The following is a 13,346-nucleotide window of genomic DNA, read 5'->3' as shown; positions in this document are numbered from 1 at the left end:
TGGGAAAATTCCTGAGAATATAAATAGTGTGGCATTCTGAAGCTGGTACAATATATAAATAAAGCTGTTTTTAATTACGTAAAGAGAAAACATCACCACCTTTGTCAAATGTTAATCATAACTTGCTTTAGAACTTTAAAACCATGTCATTGTAAAAAAAAAATATAGGAATGGTTTTACCGTTGAATGAACCAAAGTCTTGGCTGCCTCATGTTGATATTGGAGGTTGAAGATGAAGAAGATGGACAACACTGTCCTGTCTGGAATGTTGGCTGGACCCTCTCAAAGACAATATGGCCTTCAATGCTGACCATGTAGAAAACTGCAATAAACCAAGTCCTTAATTGGAAGAACATAAAACAAATCCTCTTATTGATACAGTATGCATGTAAATGATCATCATAATAAATAGTGTCCACTCTGCCAGGTAAAGTAAAAGCAAGGATCTTAAACTCCTCAACTGTCGTGCAAGTCACATCAATGTTGAAAACTGTAGGCTGGATTAATTTACAGAAGTTGCAGAGCAATTCATGGTACTTTGCACTGAAGGTGAAGTGTGCTTTGAAAGTTCATCAAAAGCTACCTTGGATGATCTTGTGATCACTGATGGTGAAAGGTCTTTGCAAACAAAGCCAATGAGAAAGTGCTTCAACAAAGAAGGAGGATCATTAGAATAACCACATACCTGCACATATCTGAAAACATGGTCTTCAAACCTATCTTTGAATTTGACTAAACAAGTGTTTAATTAGCATTGCATTTTTAACATACAACACCAACACTGGTAATCTAACACTTTTGATTATGCTCTGTAGATTTCGATTCATTCCCTAAAAGATTTATTATGGAAAGTATTTTTTTCTTTCCGTTTAATATTGTCTTTAAATGCTGGTTCTCTAAGATGCAAATACAAGTAAAATGTCTTGCCTAGGAAAAAAAAAACTGTATTGTACAATTATTTTGCATCTGTTTATCCTACTGATCACATTTCCAATCAGAAGACTGTCCTGAAGTTCCAGTTTCAATCAAACAACACTTCTTTAGAAGCTTTTTGTTCCTTGCGAAAGGACAGAAATAAAAAAACACAACTTTAGATCAACTTTTCAGCTCTTTGTTATTTGCTCACAGTTGGCTTTCTTTAAACAGACACAGGTTTCAGTGTAATTTTCTCAGTCCTTAATCTTCTGTGTTTGGTCTTGTAGACACCATAATGAACTGTCTGCTCTCGTTATGACCAAGAGAATAGGTGTGCATTGATCAGAGGCCTTTACTTTCCCCTCTCCCATGTTGGTCCTTGTGGGCGTCAGGGCTGCTGTTTGAATCAAAGTTAAAGAAAAGTCAATGCTGCTGTTGGAAAGATGATTTTTACTGACTCAGTGTCCAGATCATATCATATTTAGGATGTCACCTTAAAAGTCTCCATGAACCATTTGATAAGAACTTCCTTTTTGCCAATAAAGGTACTTGAAACTGCACTCCATGAGAGAAGAGTTGGACATCCAGAAAGCAGGGTCCATTTTGGACGTTGTTTGGTCCACTGCAGATCAGTGACTGTTTTGCATGTGTTTCTGTTTGCAGGGATCTAGGAACTGGAACCAGAGGGCCTAAGTGGTTCATTACCAGTCAGATGACTGTTTTGAGGCAGGTGCTAAATCCTCCAGTCAAAGAAGTGAAAGAAGGTCACCAGAAAGAAAATGTCTCAGAAATCCACCGTATGCAGGGCAAACTCCTACTACCACTGCCTCCACCAATCCGTCGTAAATCACAAAGATCTCAATAATTTCCTTCTGCATGATTTATCATTTTTTCTCTTTTCTCTCTTAATTCCAAAAGCTGGATGTGAAAAGTCTTCAGTCTAATGCTTTGGCCTCAACTAGCCCTTATTTTGAAGGACTATTTTGTTTACAAGCTTCATAATTAATTTTATTTGTTGTTTCTGTTGGTTTGTTTTAGTTTGGATTTGTAAAATGTCTTCCAGTTCCAGTGTTAAATGTATAGCCTGTGTTGTCTATTAGAATTTAAAGTTTATGGAGCTTTTAGAATGTGTTCTTGCATTTTGATGCCAAAAGCAAAAAGCATAGAAATAAATGTTATGTAGTTTTTCATTTCCCTGCTCAAAAACACATTAGGCAAGCAATACTTAATAAACAAATCAAGTAGTCTGATTATTTGTAGCAAAGGGACAAAAAAATCTTAGCATTTATTCTATTTTCAGCAATAAGAAATGGACTTGGATAAAAAATTCTCTAAAAAAACCTCAATATATTCATCCAAGTTTAACGGCTTAATTAAAAACAGATTTGAGAGCCATAAAATCAGCTTTTTAGTCATTGCGTGTTTTGCTAACCAAGTCCAGGGCTTTCCTCAGTGTTTAGATTTTAAAGGACTCTTCTTATTTAGTGTTGATGGAGACAGATTGTCCATCCGTGTATTTCTCTTCTCCACACTATGGTCAGTGACCCTGTCATTCTGTCTATTACAGAGACGTGATAAATGCTCGATAGGCTCTGATCAGCAGCCACACTGCAAGCAGCTGCACCAAGCACATAACACACACACACACGCTCACACATACATGCACGCACGCACACACGCACACACACTCACACTGTAAAACACTGTAGTTACCCGGTGGTTGGTGGATTTCACTCCCTTCTGCCGAGGTGGGACATTGGAAATGAAGTGCAGATGTTTTTGGTGTGTGCATAGTGATCTCGTTCAGGATGCAGTAGCTGCACTTTGATTGCAAATGTGTGCAAAAAATTGTTTATATCCTGCTAATGTTGACAAAAAGACAAATTTGCAAATGTTGTATTACAGTCAGTTCGTTTTACTGCCATGTTTAATTTATTTAATTTCCCTTTGGAATCAACAAAGTATTTTTGAGTCTAAACTTGAACGGAACATGGCTCAACATGGACGTCAGACCATTTGAATTATTAACATCTATTCCAGCATCAGCACCAAAGTGGCTGTTTAAAACATCTGCTTGAAGCCCCGATGATAGCAGTCCAGTAGGGTAAAGATGAATAATAAATGCCTCACCTGTTGACTGGTTTTAAATTAAACAGACTTCTAATGATGACCTCGTGACCATACAGTGAAGAACAAGGGATTAAGTAAGAAACAACATCTGCCAGGTTTCATTTAGCCTTTTTCTGTGGTCTTGAAGACACTCAAATCTAATCAAATTTTCTCAAACTGATCAATCAATTACATGCAGAAATACCTAAAGCCTTCTTTGCTGTTCAGCTCTGTCTGAAGCTGAACCCTGCAGCCTGTGTTGTCTGAGCCAATCGACAGGAACACGCTCTGCGTTGCATTCCTCCTCCAGCTGATCCCATAATCACCAAAGTGAGACACAGTGAGGGCGGACTGGGTGGAATTCAATTTTGCTGATTATTGTGGTATGATTATAATTACAGTATGACCACAAGATAAATGGATCACATTGAACACGGTGGAGATAAAAAGACGTACATCAGACACAAAAAAGCAGTCACCCAACATTTCCATAACGGCAGAGTGTTGCCAAGCAAATCTTTATTTTTTTCCACTTGTAGCAGCTGTTCTGCCTGCTTCTTTAGCATACAAATCCAGTCATTTCCTCTGGAAAATTCATAATTGTTAAGCGTGTTACAGAGGGTGTGGAATAAAGCTGGCTGTGTCCTCTGTGGAACTTCCTGATCAGAAATGGCCTAGTTTCCACCTTCTGGAGGTCGTTCCACTGACTTTGAAACGATGTGCGTCGTCCTCCTGTAACAGAAAGTCCAGATCACACAAACCTCCTGCTCCCCTGGTCTGTAGTGAGCTCTGCTGAGCCAAGACTCTTCACAGCATTGAAGTGAGCCAGGCCTCTGCCTCTCTCTGCTTTTTTGGGGTTGATGTCAGTGAAGCTGCTACAGCTGGAGTGCCCACTACCAGCCAGTAGGGGGCAGAAGCAATCTATATTTGATCCTCAGTGTGGTCTGGGCCCCCCCCATCTAATTTGGGGCAAGATGTACAACGGAGGGGTTGGATTTTTTAGCTCCGCTGCCTCTGTAGACCCGTATGCAGCAGGGAAGGGCTGCTGCTCCCAAGGTCAGCCATCTGAGGACCAAGCACCAATCGCAGCCCGGCTCCACTTCCACTCTCCACCGCTGGACTAATTGGCTAAGAGTCGCCTCTGCTACACAGAAGATGAAACTGAAGAGAAATGACAGCCCCTACCCTCCCACCCCCCGACAGACACTGTGTGATGTCGCCTCTTTAAAGGTCCCATATGGTGATTGTCAGAGCCAAGCCTGTTTGCTGGAAACTCTACATATCCTGTTTCATTAGCCTCATCTGCTGTTGTGGATGAGATGCGTTGTAATGGCAAAGTGCAGCTCAACGTCCTCCTGTCTGAGGCAAACTGTCAGATCAGCATCAGGGCAAATAAGCTTAGTCACGGACATGGAGACCAGTCCCTCAATGCCTCTGTTTGCTCACTGATGGTCGCTGGTTTGAGTGGGTGGCCAGGCGTCCTTCTGATTGGACGCGTCACAGGACTGTCACAGATCTTTGTGTCCAAATTGAAGATGTTTCTCTTGGTCACAGCATGCAGGATGGACACACTTGATCTCATGCCCCAGTCTGTACTTCACTTATCTACAGGAGAATTCTGACATAGAACATATGGAAGCAGAAACCAAAGTGTTCAATATCATCCTTATTGAGAGAGGGATTTATATTTGTTCTAATTGGTATTCTCAGAAGGTGAAGCTTTAAACGGAAGGCCATTGTGAGGAAATAGGTCAACGCAGACATTAATATGAAAGAGAACGGCACACCCGGGGTGTCAAAGGTTTAAATCAAATAATGCTTCAAAAGCTGGAGCCCTGATCCTGCAATCCCTAGCTAAATATATGAAGTTTTGTCTTCAGCTTATAATGAAGCTAGAAGAAAAAAAAATCCACACAACACAAATTTTCACAGCTCAACATTCAGGTTTTGTGAAACAAAAGGAGTTTGTGTTTAATCTGTTGCGCAGAGAAACTTGTCATACGAGTTTAGGTTGCTGTTTTTAGTTGCTGTGCTTTCTTGCTTTTTTTTTGGTAGTCTGCTTCGTTTTCTGCACAGTGTTCTGTTTACTTCCTGTTCCATTTACGTGCTGCTGAGTTTTGTTGTCACATTTTGGTTTGATATTTTGTATTTGTTTGAGTTTGTACAGTTTTCTAGTTTCTGTTCTCTCTTGATTGCCTCAGTCACTAGGTTTCTCTCCTTGTTGTCCAATAGTCCCATCTGTGTCCCAACAATCAGTTTTACAAGTACACAGACTGCTCCATTCACTCAGATAAGAAAGATCTAGGTTTTCTTGGTAAATCTTCCAAGCTTCTCCCTGTTTGTGACGAAAGATTACAACTGTGTCCACTGACAGCTGATAACCACACAAGTGTGTTTTGAAGCCTACAGAAAATTGTTGCCAATCTGTTGTTGTCAAACAGGAACTAACAAAAACTTCTATCTGGAAGGTCAAATGTTTAAGACTTGCGGTTTTCCATACTAGCTAGTGGATACCAGCAGAGATTGTGTGATGACTTATTGATGGTGTTGAGGAGGCGGTGCTGACTGCTGGCCATGTGCAGCAGTCAGGACATCGCCAGAGAATTGGTGAACTGTGAGAGCCGGCCCAGGTGAAGGGTGTTTACAACTTTAATGTTTAGATTTCTGTTTTTGCAGTGATTTATTAAAGGGTAAGTGTTATGTAAGATTGACTTTTTTGAGATTTACATGATGTTATAATGTTATTCCCTCATCAACAAGCGTACCTGGAATGTTGCTTTGATTCTCTCATGCATTGCATGTTTGAGAAATCCTTTAATCTCCTGTGGCAACCATTCAGCTGTGAAAAACGCCTGGGTGGACCTAGCCCCGCCTTCACAGTCACAGCTCCTCCTCAGAGCTGCTGTTTCCAAGCTTCCACCTCACAGAGCAGCTCTGCCCCGCGATGCCCCCGCTCAGCTCCTGCAGACTAGCCAGCAACAATTAGCAAACACCTGGGAGAACAGTGCATGTTCTGAGCTCATTATATCATTGCAAGACTGGTAAAACATTGTTTAAAGGTTATTAGAGGAGCCATGTTGTGATGATTCCTGAAGATGAAGTTTCAGAAAGAGCAGGAGTTTTTAAAGTGACAGAGCCCCAATTACAAGGTCATATTTGATATCTACAATATTTTATAACAATTGGAGAGAACATAGTTGATTGTGCTAAAAAAATGGTACTATGGAATACTGCCCCTTTGGAGTTTGATCCTTTACCAAACTCTGAATATTGAATTCTGTTTGTCAGTTTGTAGAGATCCTCCATTCAACACAACTTTATTGGTTGTAAGAAGGAACTATAAACTACTTGTATCAAAAGAAAAATAATAGTAATTTGCATTTTCCAAAATATAAAAAAAATAATTATGCAGATGAGTCCACAACTTAAAGAGAGCCTCCTGAATGAAACTAAGTTTCTGGGCTTCATAAGATCTTTTTATTTAGCACAACATAAATCAAACATATTGCTCTCTTCCTGGCTACATGTTCATATTTTGATTTCACATGATGTATATGTGGTATATTTTTTATATCAAAAGCAGTAGTGGTCTGTGAGCTTTTATATTACTGGCCAAGACGCCATCAATAAAATAAAGGCTGTTTAACCTGCAGCTCACTTTCAGAAATTGGAAAGAAATACTGTGAGGTTCTTTCTAGAGAATTTATTTCCCAAATCCTTTCCAACAGACAGGTCTGAGAGAAGATTCATCTTAGTTGTCTGGCTTCTTATTGGATTTCACTTAGTTTCATATGAAATGGTTTTGAACTGTTGGCTTCTAGGACTTTGGTGGCCATCTGATAAGAGAGCACAATAATGATTTGGCTTTACAATTTCCCCTCTGAAGCAGGGCAGCAGTCACAGCTCTGAAAGGACAACAATGTTTGTTTCAGAGCAGAAATACGTGTCAGAAAGATGTGGAGGGAAGTGGAAATGAGCTAACTGCTGTTTATGCTTGATGAAAACTTCTACATAAACTTTACAACAGTTCATGTGCCCAAAGTTTGACTTTCATTGCTGCTATTGTAATTTTTTGCCAAATGGGAAGAGATCTTAAAGTGCTGGAAGATCATAAATTGCAGGATTATGTTGATCTACTAAAACAAAAGAAATATTGAGTTTAGCTTGCTAAACATACGTTTGATAGTCAAGGTAGCTAGGCAGACTGTCGCATCATTTATTCTGCCCTAAGTTTAGTTTCAGCCAACAGTGAAAATACATAGGTAATAAAAGATCAGCAACAACCAATAAAATCAAATTTTTAACAGTAATTATTTCCAATTGTTGAGTGAGACATAATTGATTCACCTTTATTTACCGGAAAGAGTTAAATCACATCCTAACACACAAAGAATCTGTTTTTCCACATAAAAGAATCTCAAATTCACAGCATAGTTCAGAATAATAACTAACAGAGACACATACTCAAATGTTAGATGGACAGCAGAGTCCCCCCAAAAATATCCATGTTCCAGCCATTTTTACTACATTATTTGCTTTTATTGTCTTTAGAGTACACAGTCTCTGCACAATCTGTATGATTGCTGCCATCTTTCATCAACTGCCACTGCATGCTTGAATCAGCTCCACAAATCTCAGGAAGTGCTTGCATCACACTCTAAAACACCTAGCTCTGCTCTCTGAATGACACCCATTTAGACCTCACTTTGGTGCTTCCCATCCATCCATTTTCAACTCCTAATCAAAGATTGGAGGAAGCAGCCCTAGCAGAGAGCCGCACGCCGCTGCCATGGCGCCGCTGAGGCAAGGCAGCCGTGGAAACGACGCTATCTTTTCCAGGGAGTCCTGGATGCCCAAGACATCTCAGCTCATCTCAAATTTGATATGGGGAAGCAGCAGTAATCTCTGAACTTCATAGATTATATATTCCTGTATATAAATTGGATTTGTTTGCTTAGTACAGTGAACGATTCCCACTTCAATGCATTTTAATGTCCAGTCGCTCACTTTGCTCCTAACTGACGACACCTCGAAGATCTCTTGCATTATTGGATTATGCAGAGATGAGGCTGTAAGGGGAGCAGAAGGCTGGTAAGAAATAATCCATCATACATGGAACGTATTTAAAAATATATAATTAAGATTGCAATGTTCATTTAGCAAAGCTGGGATCTCTAAGAAACCATAGAGTTTTTACAGCAGTTCCTTTTCTTTTTTGTGTCTCTGCTCCATCTTAAAGCGCTCACTCTGAGCCGGGTTCTACTGGAGGTTCCTTTCTGAATGGGTAGGAGGATGGATTTCATGTAAGGTTTGACTCTCCATTGTTAATCTGCGGTGGAGGGACAGGAAACAAGATGTCAGCTGGTTGGAAGCTAACCAAACTCTACTACAAGTGTGCCTTGCCATGCCACTTCCTGTTGACGGTGTAGTTTGGTGGTGGTGAAAATGCAGTATTACATAAGTAAAAAACTCAGACTTGGAACCGACTTAATGCACAAACTTAGTCAGGTAAAAACAAAAAAATCAACTCACCTCAGAAGAAGAGCTCTGGTTGCAATTGGGTCAATTTCATTTAGACTTAGCAAAAGATTCATTTATGAGATCTAGACCCAACTGGCTGGAGAAAGGTGAAAAGAAGATTAGAAAAAGAAATGTTAAAATAAAATTATATCTCAGTTATTTAAATCCAAAGTGCTTTATTTTCAATGAAGAAACAAAAGTCACCAGGTATTCTGTAGCTTTGCATTAATTTTCAGAACATATACAAAACCCATTATTGTGTTTGTATAAAGAATGCATCAATCATAAACAGATGCCTGCTACAATGAAGCAGGGTATCATATCTTGTCTTCTAGCCTCATTAAGACGCCTTAATGTGTCCCATGAATCCTACATCTCTCAAACGATTATAAGATTCTGACCTTAACATACACCAACAGACTAAAGAAAAGTCTACATACTATAATTGCTGAACCCAAAATGTTATTAAAAAAAATCAACATATTAGTAATAACATTCAAATAACTTTGGACTTACTTGTTTCTAGACTTCTATAAAGCCTTTGACACCATTGAGCAGAATGTGCAAAAAGCCCAATGAGAAGTGGAGTGCGTATCATGTCTTTCTCAGCACAGCTAAGGCTCCACGTAAAAGATTTTGCTGTGGATATGCCTTCATGAATATTTCATAAGTCAGCTATTTACGTTTTACAGTTCTCTGCTGGCGAGCCTGCTGGTTATCTTCCACCTGCAACGAGCAGACACACGAGGGAGTGTTTGAAAGTTTATTTTTATGGCGACATGAGAGGGACGATCCAGTCCGCCTCAGCATGACAGTAATACACCGAAAACCGCCATGGCAGTGTGGAGCTAAGGAGGTGAATCCAGCAAGCTTACACAGTTTTTCAGCAAAGGAGAAGCAAATGTAAGGAAAGCAGACAAAAGCAAACGGAGGAGAGGTTCTTGTGCGGCTCAGGGTGTACATTTGTCTTCCGTCGCATGTGCTGCTGTTACGAACACTTGGGTTGATGAAAGCAGATGAGCACAGTGGTGTGTTAGCTGATCTTCTGACAAAGTTTTTCTTCTACAAGTTTTCTTACTAACTGACTGTTACAGGCGAGTTTGTGTCCAAGATGGTTTATCCCGTGTGTCTCTGTGTTGCCCTGAGGTGAACTAGCAAACAATCAGCAAACACTAAAAGCCTCTTCAGTTTCTGCTAGATGGGGAATTTGCAAATATGCAGTATTTCTGAAATCTGATGACTGATTGGCTCCTAATGTCATCCAGCTTATCCAGTCCAATCTGTGCACAGAGCGCTAACCTTCTGACACACACAGCATGTAGATCCCATGTGTCAAATTCACAACATACTGTAGGTAGTCATGTTCTGCCTCATTTGTGTAATTTCTCAGCTGTTCCACATATTTTGATTCTCCAACATAAAAGCATGAAGGATTCAGACTTTCCTAAACTTTAAACGTTTCTTGTAAATCACATCAGGACGTCTCTCTGATGGTCAACAACCTCTTCTATCTTGTTGCTTTCGGGCTATTAACTGCTTCCAAAGATGAGGGGCATTCCTATCTTTCAAGAGTATTTTGCATGCCTCCAGTTCAAGAAAAAAAAAGACCCCACTGACCAAGACATCTACCTAGGTGAAACTAAATGTTTCTGTTTTCTTTATCCCTTAGAGCAAACCTGGAACACATTTCCTCAGTGGACTAGGAAAGCAGAATGGTTAGACTGAGTTAACCTGGAGGTTACCTCTTTAAGGACAAAAGTGTTCTGAACAATGCTTGTTCAAAACTGACTGGTTGGAGACACAACCTGAATAAGGAAAGAATCATTTTTGACTTGAGCTAATGAAAACCACATCCTACAGACTCTGATAGAAAGGCAAGTAACTGAGTAGAGATGTAGTACTAAGTAGATAACCAATTATGGTAACACTTTATTTGAAGGGGGTGAATAAGACTGACATGACACTTTCATAAACATGACATAACACGTGTCATAAACATGAATAAGCCTTCATGAATATTTATGACTGTTGTCATAAAGCGTCATTCAAAATTATGACACTTTTAATACAAAGTTGACATTATTCAAAATGTCTTTGCTATGACAACTTGACATTAACCAGGAAATCATTACTGTTTAAATTTTACCGTTAATAACATAAAGTTACCTAATTTTTAAAGTGCAATCATTAATACTTTTATAACAAATTTATATCAGTAATGATTTCTTGGTTAATGTCAAGTTGTCATAACAAAGACATTTTGAATAATGTCAACTTTGTATTAAAAGTGTCATAATTTACCGAATGACGCTTTGACAACAGTCATAAATATTCATGAAGGCTTATTCATGTTCATGACAGGTTTTTATGACAGTGTCATGTCAGTCTTATTCACCCCCCTTCAAATAAAGTGTTACCCCAATTATGAGGTTACTGACCGTCTGCTCTCTTTGGAGACTTTAGGTCATTAGTGCCAGAGCTCTACTTCAGGACACAAACAATTCATTTTGATGGACTTCAGCATGAATTTTCTACATGTCCTGCTTTTTCCAAGACCTTATTTACTTTCTTTGTGTCACTTTGAAATGTTTATTCAAACTTTTATCACAATTTGTTTAGATTACTGTAATGTCCTTTATGTTGACCTCAGTCACAGGTTGCCTCCTGGACTCCATTTGGTTTGAAAGCTGCTGCTCAGCTTTTAACCGGCATTAGGAGCTGAAACACGTTACTCCTGTTTGAGCATCTTTTCACAGGCTTTCAGTACATTTTAGGATAAATTTTAAAGTTTTTCTCTTTGTTTTCAAATGTCTGCATGGCCTCACCCGACAGTATCTGTCTGACCTGTTCAGCCGTGTGTTCCCTCACTGAGTCTCAGGTCAGCAAATCAGTCATCCTGAAAATGAAGAGGAAGCTGAGACGTGACCGCTCATTCCCAGCGGCTGGTCCCAAGGCTGTGGAACGATTTACCATCACATGTTAGAGTTCCTTAATGTTTCTAAGTCAAACAGAAAAGTAGTGGTAAAAAAAATATTTTGTTCTTGTTTATGTATGCATGTGTTTTCTCTGTACTACTGATTTTCTTGATATTAAAAAGCTGTTTGAAATATATAAATCAAATTAATTTAAAAAAAGGTATTCTCTTAAAGCTTAATTTTTCTCACTCATCTTGAAGTGTTGGTTCAAGATGAGTGAACCAACACTTCAAGTCTTGTCTTTATTTCTGGCTATGGTGTGCAGCACGTTGCTCAACTGCCTTGTTTTGTAAAGTGCTTAATAAATAAACCTGGACTGCAATGGAATTGTGAAAATAACTGGTAATTGTGACTGAAACCATAAGCAAGATGGCTGATGTTCAACAGTAGCAGACCTTTGTGTTTCCTGTGTTCCAAGGCGAGGCTGACTGTGCGGGACGCTGATATTTCCCACATTTTGCCCAGCCTCTGAACGTAGCAGTGAGCAACTCTGACATCCTTCTCCAGCTTTTTATCCGTTAGTATGTCCACCTCATTAACATTTAACTAGTGATGGTGAGGGAGGCCTTCATTATGAGAGTGCTAGTGAGAGTAACAGATTGTGATTGATGTCTTCTGAGATGGGGGTGGAAGAACCATTAATGTGCCACACAGCGTGCCAGCAGATGGCCAGTGGTATAAAGCAGCAGCCTTGTTCCAGATAGGTTAATTAGTCTGATGAGTAAAAAATGTGTTGAAATTGGCACCTTGTCTGCACCTGGTTGATATGTTCTTTCACACTACTTATCTATCAATATTCAGGAGCCAGCAGCTGAGCCTGCCCATTTACCCTGCTGAGCACCAACCGCACACGTAGGTTATGTCAGCTTTCTGCGCATTTTTAATCACAGGCGTTTTTAAGGGAAAAGGAAGAAAGAAGGAGATAGTTCATATGTCTCAATAAGCAGTGACACTCTGTCCTCTCATATTTTAAAGGGACAGAATTATGTCATTTACAGCCACAGTGTCATTTTACAGCACAATCAAATAACTATGAGACCTTCAGCTGTTATAAAAATACTACATATATCAAATACGACTTGGAAACAATTTGACTTTGAAATTGGGTCTCAGTGTCTTTAACAACTCCTGTTTTTTTCTGAAGCTCTGCCTTCAGACAACATGACTCCTTTGACAACATTTTTACCAGTATTTTGGTGAAAAGTAGCTTGTATAATGAGCTCAGCTGATGCCCAGCTCCATGACGTGTTTGCTAATTGCTACTGGCTAGTCTGAAGGAGCTGTATGAGGGAGATAGAGTGAAGGGCTTTGTGAACAGAAACTTGGAAAATGCAGTTCTGAGAAATATATTCATGTGAATGCATAGTAAACACTGGATATTGTCACTGGGGTAGTTTATATTTTTCTAATATAGATGTATGGCACAACTTTTAAATTGAAAGAAATTAATTTGGATATTTTTTCCTGTCTGGATTGGTTTGTTGTAATTATAATGTTTAATTGTATAATTTTGTTTGAGCCGGAAAAGGGTAGAGTGCCTTCTCTGGGTCAGGGGGGGACGGGGTGTCCTGCCCCAAGTGGAGGAGTTTAAGTATCTGGGGATCTTGTTCACGAATGAGGGAAGAAGGGAGCCGGAGGTCACAGCGTCTGCCGTGAAACGGGCGCTGTACCGGTCCGTTGTGGTGAAGAGAAAGCTCAGTCAAAAAGCGAAACTCTCGATTTACCGGTCGATCTACCTTCCCACCCTCATTTATGGTCATGAGCTTTGGGTCATGACCGAAAGAGATCATGGATACAAGCAGCCGAAATGGGTTTCCTCACACACAT

This window comes from Poecilia latipinna, unplaced genomic scaffold (assembly GCF_001443285.1).
Source record: "Poecilia latipinna isolate Pla-1442-1.1 unplaced genomic scaffold, P_latipinna-1.0 Scaffold2426, whole genome shotgun sequence".
NCBI classification, from domain to species: Eukaryota; Metazoa; Chordata; class Actinopteri; order Cyprinodontiformes; family Poeciliidae; genus Poecilia; species Poecilia latipinna.
This window is presented reverse-complemented; position numbering follows the sequence as displayed.